This window comes from Lemur catta, chromosome 7 (assembly GCF_020740605.2).
Source record: "Lemur catta isolate mLemCat1 chromosome 7, mLemCat1.pri, whole genome shotgun sequence".
NCBI lineage: Eukaryota > Metazoa > Chordata > Mammalia > Primates > Lemuridae > Lemur > Lemur catta.
The window spans coordinates 8,982,731-8,996,049 of record NC_059134.1 but is presented as its reverse complement, the minus strand read 5'-3'; the positions used below and the strand labels follow the sequence as shown (position 1 = coordinate 8,996,049).

The 13,319-nt window shown below is 51.7% G+C and overlaps 1 long non-coding RNA gene across 3 annotated transcripts; it reads right to left on the bottom strand.

Annotated features, from left to right (window-relative positions):
* Positions 1 to 267: 267 nt before the first annotated feature.
* On the bottom strand, positions 268 to 11,839 carry LOC123641155. 3 transcript variants are annotated; one of them, XR_006736235.1, is made up of 3 exons: positions 10,217 to 11,839; positions 5,872 to 5,999; positions 268 to 1,733 (listed from the first exon to the last, which is right to left on the bottom strand). It is a non-coding gene; the product is annotated as an uncharacterized LOC123641155 (long non-coding RNA). The 3 variants fall into 3 exon arrangements; XR_006736236.1 differs by lacking the exon at positions 5,872 to 5,999; XR_006736234.1 differs by lacking the exons at positions 268 to 1,733; positions 5,872 to 5,999 and adding an exon at positions 9,509 to 9,854.
* Between the last annotated feature and the right edge of the window lie 1,480 nt (positions 11,840 to 13,319).

Genomic DNA, 13,319 nt, shown 5'->3' with positions numbered 1-13,319 from the left:
GGCCCTCAGTTTGGCCTTTCTCTGGAAGGCATGTTTCAAGATCCCCCTCTCCACAGAAGACAACTTCTGGCCTCTCTCCACTTGCACCAAAGTCACCTGTCCTTTTCTTTAAAATACAGTACACAAAGGAGTTTCTCCTCCTAACAACATTTATGTGCCTGTGCGTGTGTGTAACAATTGGGAAGTGTTTCCTGAACTAAATTTTTCTTCTGTTGTCACAGGTTAATATAAATAACAAGAATACCAGGAGTTTGTAGTAAGAATTAATTGATATTTTAGATTCATATGTATTTTTATATAATATACCACGTGTCCAGATACTATTATATGTACTAGTTTCTTTATGCAATAATTTGACGTTTCCTTTTCATAACATATTTCCTTACAATGAGATATCACCTCAAACCGGTTAGGGTGGCTGTTGTCAAAAAACCCCCAAAAGATAACAACTGTTGGCGCGGGTGTGGAAAACTGGAGCTCTTGTGCAGCTGGGAGTGTAGACAGTATAGCCGCTGCAGAAGACGCTGTGGTGGGTCCTCAAAGGCTTAGCAGTAGGGCCACCGTGTGATGCAGTCCCACCTCCGGGGCTCTATAGGAAAGAGCTGAAATCAGGACATTAAAGAAATGTCGGCACTCTCACGTTCACTGCAGCGCTGCTGACGATAGCTAAGGTGTGGAAACAGCCTAAATGTCCGCTGACAGATGACTGAAGAGAAAGTGGTGTATACATACAATGAAATACTGCTCGATTTTAAAAAAGAAAGAAATCCGCTACATGCCACAACACGGATGAACCTGGAAGGCGTGATGCTCAGTGCAAGAGGCCAGACACCCAAGAGTTACCGATTTTCTAAGCGTCCCATTGGTCACCTCTGTCCATGGATTCCCTGCATCTGTGGTAACCTTTATGGACATGGTCGACCAAGCACGGGACCTAGTTAGAGCTGCTATTTTTTGAGCATTTATTCTGTGCCAGTCCCAGGGCGAGGCAGTTGACACTTCTCTTCCCAGTCCTCACAGTGGCCCCGCCAGGTAAATATGGGAGGCAGTGTGCTGTGTGGCTGTCTCCGGGCTCCGGGCCACACCACCTAGGTCCAAACCTAATTTTTCCATTTATTAGCTGTGAAGGTTCCTGACTCGCCCTGGGCCTTGGTTTTCTCCTTTGTACAAAGTGGGCAATAATAATAGCACACAAACCAGAGGGGTGCTGTAAGGATGAAATGGGTGAACACATGCGAGGCACTTAAACACAGCCTGCCACATACTAAGCAATAAAAAAAATTACTTTGTACCCTGTATTATGTAGAAAGGGAAACTGAGTCAGAGAGGTTAAGTAACTTGTCTGTGCCTGTGGCCTGTTTTGTGACAAAGTCCAATCTCTTCTCAGCTATGTGGGCACACGCATGAACTGCTTGTTGGTGTCCGAGCTGGGTCAGCAACGCAGCTCCTTGGATTTGCTGTGCTCTGACCCTGCGTTGGGGCCTAGGTGCTGACCTGTCTTGGCTGGTCAGGTAGGGAGGGCCTGAGGGTCTCGCCGTAGCCTCTTTCACTGTACATCCCCCGTTGGCCTTCAGGGGGCGCCATTGAGCTGTACTCACCAGGCTCCAGGCCCAAAGCCCTCAGCACAAGTTGAAATTATACACGATGAAAAGAAAAACTCCAAGGCTGAAATCCAAACTGCTAAGACTTTTGTCGTTATGACAAAACAGCTTCCAAAAAACATAATTCCTTCCCTGCAAGAATGAGAGGACTTTTCTGAAGTCAAGGTTATTGCAACGGGTGTTGTTTCCTTTCTGTGCTCAAGGTACTTGTACTCTAAAAAACAAAACTATAAAGCTACCTTAAAACAAAATAAAACAAAAAAACCAGCAAAGGCACTCACACACAACCTTGGGGGCAGTATATCATTCTCAGAATCGGCAGCCTTAACCTTGTCAGGGAGGTGTTTTAAAGCCTGTCTCTCCACCAACAGAGTAAAACAAAGGTTTGACTCCAGTTAATGCTAATAGGAATCGAGCATGTGACAGAGCATAGACACTATGGAAAATAATTGGGACTAATTTTTCTTTTGCTTATTTGTCAAATCTGAGTTTCCAAACTGGGCAGCTTCGCTGGAAGCTTTCAACAAGAAAGCCTACCTGTCCTGGTGGACATCTGATGCCCACCTGGGGCGCTGCCACATCCAGTACTGGACCTCTGGCCTGACCCCAATGCTGGCCTCTGCAGCCAGCCCGCTGTGGTCCTGGGCTGGGCTGACACCACCAGAGCTCTTGGAGAATGGTCAAAGGCCCCGTGAGCCTCTGTCTGTGAATGGTGCACGGCAGTGTGATCACTGTCTCCCTGTCCTCTCAGGCACGCGCTAAGTGTGGAAGAGAGCTGGTCTGCTGGAAAGAGAACACCTCCCATCCCACTAGTTTTGGAAATCACTGGGCAAAAGTTTTCTGACCATCTTTAAATGAAGAAAGCTCCATTTCAGCTTCCCCAGCATTCTCTTGTGCTCATCCCTGTTTTACAGTGTACTGAGGGGTAAGGTGACATAAATGTCACCCGGCTACTAGAGTGGCTATGTTGAAGTTCTAGCTCTTGCTGTAAGCCCAGGGGTCTTTCAATGACTGGATCTTCAACTTTTGCTGAGCAGCGACGGAGCCGAAGATCAAATTCAGTCAGCTTCATTCTTCATTGGCTGTCTCTCCTCACCCCTGCAGGACTCCCAGGACAGTGCTGGTAAGTCCGTCCGCGTCCCTCGTCCCTTGCAGAGTGATCAGGGCCAATGAGGGGGAGTAAGAGGTGCACACACAAAGCATGTCGGTGCCCCCGGCCCCACATGCTGCTCCTAGCCTTCCTGGCTTCATGGTCACTGCCCTGTCTGGAGTCCTGGCCTGGCTCCTTCCTCTCTGTGGAACACAGACCCTTCCAGGAGGGGTGGCTAGCTTAGTCCCTAAGTTCTTCATGTGATCTAGTTGCAACTACTTTCTTTGCTGGAAAAAAAATTAGGAGTAGGAAGCAAGAGAGGGAGGGTCAGGGAGCAAACTAGGGAGATGGCGAGGTGCTCCCTTTCCGTTTGATTCTGGCAGACCCTGGTCCCGAGCGAGGGGCTTCTGAGACCAGCCTCAAGCACACGAGGTGTGTTTAGATGCAGGGTGTCCCGGTGCCAGTTTCAGAACAACACCCAACCCTCTGCCCTGCTCCACCGCCTGAGCCGAATATCAGTCCTGCACCCCGCAAACCCTTTGATGGCATGAGTGCGGTCTAACAGCACATTCTGTTTCCTGCCGCGCAGCGTGGGTGACCTTGCAGAGCTCCCTGCGGCGGTGGAAGACTCAGCCTGCACCGCAGAAAACACCTAATTCCATTGGCAGTTGTGAAAATGGAGCATTCCTTAAAAAGGACTTAAAACAATTAAGTGTTTAAATTATTAAAAAAAAGTCAAGTCCATCTGCCTTTTCAAAATAAACAGAGATATAGTTCATAGTTTGCAGACTTTGGCTGGGGTTTTTCCTCTTTCATTTTCTTATGAAATGTTTTTACTCCTCTTCTTTAAGAAGACATTTCACACCTCTCTCTGAGTTTGTCATGACTTTGAATGCTGAGCTAAAACTTTACATTCTTGTGCCCTTTCAAGAGCTGTCCACAAATGCAATCTTGAGGACTTAAATCCTGGAGAATCTTCGGGCCCCCAGTACCTTGCCACTGCATCAGTAACCCTAGTTCAGAGAGAGCACTTCTCTGAAGGCCACGGAGGTGTGGTCACGGGGGAGACACCAGAGCAGTGTCCAGGGTCACTGGGCAACCCCAAACACACACGGCCTCCCCAGAGGGGCCTGGCGTATTTTTGTTCCCTAGGCAGGAGGCAGCTGGATTCTAACTTACTACAGACAGGTCACATTCAGTGACTTGGAGCACAGATGGGGCATTGCACTGTCAGGCAGCACTCTTTCCTCATCGCTGTCCCTGTTTCTTCCCTCAGAGTTTCGGCCAGGGTGGTCCTGATAAGAGCCCTGGCCATGAGGGTGTTCTTACTCACAGCCGCCCGCCGTGGGGACTGCGGAGCGTGGGGGGCAGGAGCCAGGGGGTGTGAAAAGAGGGCAACAGGCCTCGGATTGTACAGGGCAGGCTCCCCATCTTTTTTCTCTCTCTCTCTTCCACTTTTCCGTCCTGCTGTTCTCAGTGGGGTGGCTTTCCCCTGTAGGTGATAAAGTCTCCCACCCCCTCAACATTTCCAGTAAGCACGAAGGCCTGGCACGCTCCTTCTGTTGGCCATTCTTTGCAGGACACCAGTGAAGATTGTACTCAAATTAGCAAGACAGAGGGGTTTCTTTTGATCTCCGGGAAGAGCCCAGCACTAATTAGGCTGGTTTACATGACTTGGCTGGGCTCTCAGCCTCCCTGGGGTCCCGAGCACTGGGGTGTTCGGAGCCACGGGCAGACCTCACTGTGCCAGTCAGGGCGGGTGCAGGCAGAGGGCGGGGTGGGGGCTGGCAAACCCACGGGTCTGCTGGATTACAGCCCTGGCAACCAACCCCACCCGCTCACCAACAATTCACGGCATCTAATTGCTCTTTCCTTTTCTTTTTATTTAGTAACTGGGCTCAGCCCAGGAAACTCTGGCTTCCAATCCTTGAGTGTTTTGACTTGGGGACCATAAACTGTCTGATTTCTTGGACAAACACAATCTTGAGGAATTTTTGTCTGTACACAATGGCCAGGCTCTGTGAATGTCACGGCTCCCCATTCAGGCCTTGGAGGTTTTCCCCTTCCTACAGACGTCAAACTGCTTAAAATAAATATTCCCTTTGGTTTGGGGCCTTTCCTCTGGATCCCTCACCTTTATCTCTGGGGCTGGAAGGCAGCTGGGAAGCAGAGATAGGGCTTCTGGTGACCCCTGCACAGAACTGCAGGGACAGGCCAGGCTAAGGAACCCAACTCCTGTTTTGGATTTTAGTGACTCTGGGGTTCACCTCTGGCTTTGAAGATTCCAGCCCTTTGCCATATGGTGCAGTCTACCCATGTGATTTTCCTGTTTGGAGTCTCTACAATTGTCTCCTCCCTGCTGCAATTTTCCGTCTTCTGTGTCCCCCATACAGCCACCTGAGTCATCCTTCTGAAGCAAATCTGGTCATGTCCCCCCGCCAACCCCCCGCTGGGAATCTCTGAGGCCCCAGAGACAAAGTCCCACCACTCAGCCGGAAAGCTGAGCCCTTGGTGGCCCGGCCCCTCCTGCCCGCTCAGTCTCATTCCCCGCACGGCCTATGCTGTCCACGCTGCAGCCCACACGGGCGTGAGTGAGGGTGTTCCCCGAGCCTGTGTGAACTCTACTGCTTGAAATGCTTCTTCCCTTCCTTGTTGGACTCTTACTCATCCGTAGAGACCCATTTCAGACGTTACTGTGTGAGGCCTTCTCTACAGAGAGCCGCCCTCCCTCCCTGGCGCACATCTCTACTGCAGAACTTGCTGCATCAAGCTCTGCTCAGCGACTCTCCATCCATCCCAGTAATGGCTACCTTACTGTTACCATTATTATTTAGTTCAAATAAATTAACTACTTTTAGCTGTTCTTTTTTTTTCTTCTTTTTTGTCCTCTTCCCCTTCGTTTTTGGTGGCTAATAGTATTAGTTTTGAAACCTCTGCTGAGCCAGTGCCTGGCATTCTAGAAAAAAAAACAGAGGTTTTGCAAGCTAAGTTTTGCATTATCAGACATCTGCAATGCCTACACACAGACCAGGCATTTTGTGTTTGCTATCTCGTTTAAATATCACACGCACACCCTGTGAGTTAGATGTTTTTTCTCCTTTTCACTTGAGAAAGACTGAGGCTTAGTGAGTGTAAATAAACTTTTCAAGGTCACAGCATTAGCAGTGGCATAATGCATACCGAGGTCTCTCTGCTCCCAAATCCTGGGCTTTGTGGGGCTGTCTCCATAGAAGTGCACGGGGGCTCCGTGTGTGGAAGCAGGGCCCGCAGCTTGCCGAGAGCTGAGCGTTGTGTGCCTGCATCTTCTGCTGTCAGATGGCGATAGAAACGTTAACGTGCCATCCTCGGAATGGCTGCCAAGTGCAATGGTTCATAACAAACATCTGCAGTTGTTAGGCATCACAAAAAAGTAAGATAATTGGGACTTTTCCACTCTTATTCCCTATCCCACTCTCAGATTTGTATGCTTTCCTAGTCAAAGAAATTCACCCCTGGGGAAAGTCAGTTGCAGCTAGTGTGCATTGCTAGACGAAAAACAGGGGTTCTGTACCCTTAAACTGGGGGCAGGAGTGAGTGGGGCTGGTAGACTCAGGTTCAGGAAAGCCCAGAAACCACATGGCAGCCAGGTAACCCTGAATGCAGGGTGAGAAAGCTCTGCAAACAGAGTGTTAGAGGAAAATGGAAGTCATTTGGGGAGGACCACTGGGGCCACACAGCACGCTGTGGGCCGGGCAGGCAAAGGTGCGGGCAAAGGTGGGGTCCCGACAGCAGTGCATTCCCAGGAATGCTCAGCATCGCTGGTGAGAGGCCTCCCGCCCTCTGGGGTCCTGTCCTGAACTCCTCTTCTTTCACCCAGAGATAGAACCCGCTGGAACCAATCTGTCAGTGCATGTTTATTAAAGCACCTACTGTGTACAAGACACCAAGGAGTTACAGATTGTAAGACATGGTCCCCATTCGTAAGAAACTAGGGCTGGGAAAACATAAATAATAGATTCTGACATTGACGCACTCACTCACAAGAACCCCTATTTATCTATCGAGTGCTTTGCTGCGTTTCGGGGCAAAGTGGGGGACACCGGCGGACGAGCAGCACGTCGGGTGTGTGGTAGTGGCTGCGAGTCGCCAAAGGACGCCTGCTGGGGAAGGGCAGGCGGGGCCGGGGGACTGCGCGCTGCGTGACGCAGAGTGGTCAGGGGCAGGGCACCTGATGCCAAGCCAGGTCCCCCTCGCGCCTCCCTCGCTGTCCGTGGTTGTGATGACCTCACTCCGTTATTGACACGGGACGCGTGGCCTCACAGCCAGCTTCTACATCTGCAAACATTCGGACCGGCACTTTGAAACTGAGTCTTGCCCAGAAAATGCAATGTGGGCCATTGCCCTACTGAATGTCACCTAGTCCACAGCTCCTGCCAAGGAGCCGCCACGCGCTGGGAGCGCCCTTGCTGGGACCAAACGGGGAATGAGAGCGGAAAGCAGCTCCCTGCAGCGGCAGCTAGTGTATGTTTCTCTGATTCTCAGCCGCCCTCTTTTAGCACTGGTTTCTTTGTTTCCTGCTGAAAAAAGGCAACAGAAGCTGGTGACTCCATGAGTTCGCCAAGTGCCTGTCACTTCCCTTTTCAGACCCTGGAGCCCAGCCCCTGTCCTGAGTACGTGGCCTGCCCCATGCTAAAGCGTCTCATCTGGGGGATACTCCTGTTTCACCATATAGGCCCAGCAATGCCACAGTGGGGAGGAGACTGTTTTGGCAAAGCCGACTGCCCAGAACGTGTCTCTCAGCATCCACCCACCTCTTTTTTTCAAAAACAGGAAGTCATCTCAGGCCAGGGTAAACCAGCCCCGGTACCCTGAGGTTTGGATCTCATTAGACCTCAGAGAGTTGGTTTAAAAGTTGGCAAGTTAGGTCCCTCTACGGCCTGGTCATTTTCTTTTTGTCCTCTTCTAGGCTTCTAGATTTCTCTTTCTGCCCTGATCTTCACCCTTTGATTCAGAGGCATGTTTCTTGGGTGGGACCTTCAAGATAAGTCAATGGTGAGTTTGGAGACCCTCCCAGGGATTTGAAGAGCCGCCCTGCAGTTGGGCAGCTGTCTGTGGTGGTTGGAATAAAGGATATGGCCTCAAATTCTGGAACCCTTTGCTTTTTATGATACTTGGTTTTTATGTTACTTGGTTGATCCTGTTGCTTCAGAACCAAGGTGACACATTCATATGTTTCATCATCAAGAGTGAAAATACTAAGGCCAAGCGCAGTGGCTCACACCTGCACTCCAGCACTTTGGGAGGCTGAGGCGGGAGGATGGCTTGAGTACAGGAGTTTGAGGCTGCAGTGAGCTATGATGGTGCCACTGCACTCCAGCCTGGGTGACAGAGTGAGACCCTGTCTCTGGGGGAAAAAAAGCAAAAATACTCTAAAAATACCAGTTTTGCTTTTTCAGCTCTATCCTAAGCTGTTACTGATATCCGGGATAGATCAAGACACAGATGCGAGGACTTAGGTGGCCAGCGATCGGGGCAGGAAGAAAAGAGCATGTTCAGAGAGTCAGGAGGGCACCTCTGTGTTCACACTCACGCAAGGACAGGCCTCACAAGGCTGGCCTGAGCTTACTGCCCTCGGTGGAGTGACACGGCGTGACCAGGTGTCCAGCCGGCACGCTCTGCCCCTCCCTGTCTGTGCCGAGGCCACACTACCCGGCTTCCTCTCTTTTCCTGAATTCTGTCTGTTCTGATCACTCTCCCACTTCTAAGCCAGAACTCCCTTCTGTGGAAACGAGGGACCTCTGCGATGGGCAGACAGAATGAATCATGAGTAAATGTGTCCCCTTGCCCCGTCATTGAAGACATATCCCTCTGCCATCTGACTGTCAGCTGCTGACAGATGTTGGGTCGCTGAGAGGAATCCAAGGACGGGCTCAGTTGTTGGGGAGGGAAGGAGGACCTTAAGCTAAGACCCGCAAATGCGAGGAAGGGAAGTGGGGGCAACTGGCCCTGGGTGGGCTCCCCTCAGAGGGTCCTGGGGACCTGACTTTCTTCTCCCAGCTCTTTGCTGCCCCCTCATCTGCCCCAAGACAATCTCTGGGACTCGCCTTCCTGGAAACACAAGTGTGGTGTTTCCTTGAGGGAAGGACTCCGGATGCCTCCAGGATCTGAACTGCTTCGTGGCCAGGAGGGGGGATGGTGGGTTGGGTCCTGGAGTTCCCTCCATGAGAGAAATTAAGGACATTTACAGATTTTCTTGGGACATTTGCTGAAGTCATGTTTTAAGAGAAAAATCACATCTGATGCAACATGAACCGACCACCGAGCAGCGAGATGCATAGGTTCTCAGGCTCTGGGACCCTATGGGAAATTGCCTATAGGGCCCTGCAGCCTGGGAAACTGGCCTAGAGGTTTTATGGAGTGACTAATATCCTACAGGGATCAGTCAGGTCCCAGGACTTGCATCGGGGTCAGCAGACCAGCCCCTCTCCGAGCAGCACTCCTGGGATTACACATGTCCATCTGGAAAAACTGGTCCGAGATTGATTCGGGGCTTCTTTCCCTTTCCCACCTCTCACCCCAGCCATGTCATTTACACATCATTTCATATTTTCTGTTGGGAAACCACGAAGCATCTACAGGGCAAGCAGTGACACTCAAGCTGCAGCCAGAGGTACTTAGGGGATGGAAACGGGGACGGGAGCTGCTGCAGAGAAAGGAGAGAGAGCAAGGGAGGGAGACAGACAGAGACTGAAAGGAGGAAAGGGCCAGGAAGCTGGTCTCTGAGATTTAATTTTGTAATGTTATAATTAATAATCCTGTCACATTAGACACAACAGGACAAGATTCAATTGGATTTACTTTTAAAAGTTGGATGATGGAATTGGGTGAGACAATGTCACAGACAGAGTCCTTTCTCTCCATCTGGGGGCCCTCGTTGCAGGGGATGTTTTGCATTTAGATATCCCACAGGTTGTTCCTGACTGAGGCCCTCTTCCCCATTGCCCAGCCGAACGCGGGCACCTGCCTGGTGTCACTGTCTGTCGGGTGAAGGACCTCCAAATCTCTCGTCACTCTCAGCTCCTGGAACACTGAATTCCACACACGCAGCCTGGGTCCCTGGAAAGTGGATAAATTTCCAGGAGTTGGTTGTTCTTCTTTTGCATTGAGGGCAGGTAAAGCTTGGACTGGAAGAGGATCAGGGAGAGAGAGTGGTGAAGTGGGACATGCCTGACACCAAAATGATGTTAAATCCTGACTTACTGACCATGTGACTCTAGTGACCATTTGAGATTCAGTTTCTTCTTAGGGAAAAATGTCAGAGTGTCTCTGAGTGTCTTGCATGTTGCATTGCACAAGGTAATTGTTTGGTAAAACAGCCATTGTTATTAGATCACCTCGTTTTACCCAGGTGAAGTTAGCACCCAGGTGGGAGCCTCGCACAGAGGAGGCATTTGGGAAATACTCCTTGAGTAGAATTAAGTGATTTGTTCAAGGCAACCAGCAAGTCTCTGGCCCCCAATTCAGGGCTCTTTAGAATGAATTTCACCTTGCTCCTTTTCTGAGCAGGCTTCCTCTCTGTCCTCAGTCGCAGGAACACCAGAGGTGCCTCATGGTCCCTTCTTCCTGAAACCCTCTCTGCTGAGAATGTGGCCTGGATACAAGGGAATTTAGCTCTGCTTGCTTCCCTGGGACCCGCAGGAGCAGCTGGCTTCTCTGACTGACGCCCCCCGGGTTGTAGCAGCTGGAGGCTGAGCTAGGGGTGGGGAAGAAGGGAAAAAGTCCACCCAGAAGAGGAACTGGCAGATAAAGCTCTGCCCTTTGCAGGCCTGGAGAGGTTGATAAGCCATCTTCAGAGGTGGAGAGGGAGCTGTCTGCCCCTGCTTCCTTGCAAAGCCATGACTCAGGAATATTGTTCACATCCTCAGGATGGCACAGGTGCTAAAAATAAATCATGAAATGCAGACCAAGAAGACCCTGCGAGGGGGTGGGGAGGGGGTGCCTGTGGAGGAGCTGGGGGACAGAGGAGAGAGAGAGGGGAAAGAGGGAAGGAGGGTGTGCCCCAGACAAGGGGCTTGCAGAAGGGGAGGGGGAGAGGGGCTGGAGCCTGGCACAGCAGGGAGGCAGGCCAGGGAGGGTGTCCTGGGAGGAGACATGCCTGGGGCACACAAAACCGAAGTTAAGATTTTAAACAGCCCTGCTCTCCACGTGCTACAGGGCCCTGGGTCTGGCTCTATAGTGCTCACCTCCCTTCACTCCCCACCTTCCTAAGGCACAACGGGCTGCAAGTCTCAGTGGGTGCAGCCTCCGTTCTGCATGTCCTCAGGCCTGTTGCTTTGGGCCACTCTCAGCTCCCCGGGCCGTGGCCCACAGCAAGAGGAACTTTATGTCTCCAGCCTCTGTGGTCCCCTCCTCGGGGGAGGTGCCTGGGCACATTCTTATGGCCACACTTTAGCCATGCCAGCACTTTTGACTTCCCTGTTGCACTGCATTTTCTCCCATTCCGTGCAATAAAGAAGAGGTCTCTGGCTAAGACTCCGTACTCCTCTAACATCCATAGCAGAGTCCCTTCTCCACCCTCACCTCCTGCCCTCTCCCCGCCTCCTGCAACCCTGGCACGGATTGAAGGCAACAGAACACAAGGAAAATGCCTCTGCCAGCGCTGTGCGTATCATCTCTGGGCCAGACCTGGAGGCAGAGCTGGAACTCAGGAGAGAGGAGAAGCAGTCCCCCCAGAGGAGCTCAGAGCCCACGAGGAATGGGGTGGGGCCCCCCGAGAGACACCTGTGGAGGATCAGGCAAGTTGTGCAAAAGAGGCCCATGCACGCCTCTGTCGTCCATTTACCCACCCCACCAACAACCCCGAGTGCCCACCAGGGGCATGAGCAAGCCTGCGTCCCCAGAGAGCCCACAGTCTGGTGGGACTGGGACAGCACAGAGGCGCACAGGCCAGTGCGTGGATCACCGTGGACGTGTGGCCGCGAACCGGGCAAGCAGGGTCCCGGCTGGAGAAGCCTGCTGCTTCCTGGGAGCAGGAGGCCGAGGACAGGAGTAAGGCTGGGTCACGGGTCACCTGTCTCTGTCCTGCCAGTTCTTCTTCTGTCTTGCAATGACTTTTCTTTTTTTGTTTTGTGACACAGAGTCTCACTCTGTCGCCCAGGCTGGAGTGCAGTGGTGTGAGCAGGACTCAAGTTCCTGGGCTCAAGTGACTCTCCTGCCTCGGCCTCCCAAAGGCCTGGGGATACAGGTGTGGACCCTGCACCCAGATGGACTTTTCTGTTTTTATTCATCTCTGATCCACTCTCATTTATTCTTATCCCTACTTTCTGCTTTCCAAGTTCTGTCCCTGCTGGTCCTTGCCTGTCTATGGTTTCTACCTATCAAAAGGTTTGAAAACCTAGGGCTTTGTTTTTCTCGTACATTGGCTTTTTCCAGCAAAAGCCCTGGATTCCCAGGTTCTGACTCACCCCACCCCGCAAGCCACCAGACCTCAGAGACGCAGAGGGTTGGAAGACCCTTTACACGGAGGTGAGTGAGCCTGCTCTCCGATCTGCTGGCTCTCTCGTTCTCCCTCTGCACCCTCATTCACTGTCACTTTGTCCTCTCTCCTCCCTTCTGTGCCTCTCCTCACTGCCTGGTGCTTCTACCCCTGCCCAGCAGGACCAGTGGTCTCCAGGTAGGACGGGGAGTCCCTCCCCGGGGGTCTCCCCCAGGCACGTGGAGAGACTTTGTTTCAGTCCTGGCCTTTGGGATACAGGTCAAGTTGATTTGCCAGAGTTTCGTGGCTGTCACTTCATCCTTCCCTGCTTTTGTCCTGTTCTGCTTTGTTCTGTCAATTTCTTTTTCTTTTCTGGAGAAGGAGGACACAGGGAAGGGGCACCCAGAAGCATCTGGGCTCTGCTTTTTGCTAAGTGGTGCATAGCTTTGGTAGAGCCCACCTCTCTCTGTCTTGATGTAAAATGCTCTATTTAGCAGGAGGAAAACTGCATTGAATGTTTGGGTATTGTCTCTCTCCCCAGGCATCAGGGATGCTCAGCTCAGTGGCTGGACATGTGGCAGGCGCAGGGCTACTGTGGAACGGCTCGGGCTGGATGGGAACCACAACTTGGCTGTGCATTAGCTGTGCAGCCTTGGGAAAGTGACTTCATTGTTCTAAGCCTTATTTTCTCATTTGTCAAATGGAGACAAAATAGTAATTATTTTGTGTGTTGTTCCTGTGTGAGGATTAAATCTACTGAAGTATCTAAAGTACCTGGCACAGTGCCCTAAGCATATGCCTCCTTTAAATCATTGAGCATGTCCCGAACACCTCACATTCAGTTCTGCAAACTGTGCTGGGCCTGGGTCAGGTGTTTGGGTTGCAGAGAAGAGGCAGCAGGGTTGGGTTGATGGAGTTGCAGACACAGTCCCTCCCCTGCCAAGGGGGCCTGGGTCTGCGCTGGGAGTGGAAGGGCCGCAGTCAGGCCCTCTCCCCAGGAGCTGGGGCACACATTGAAGCCTGTCTCAAGCAGGAACCGGCCCGCTGTGAGAGTATCTGGATGCTCTCAGATCTCCGTCTGGATTCCTTCTGCCTGTCTTGTAGAATCACATATCAGCACACGCAGACCAGGCCTCTGGCCTTCCTCTCCAGCCCAGCCCTGGGCCTTCCTATC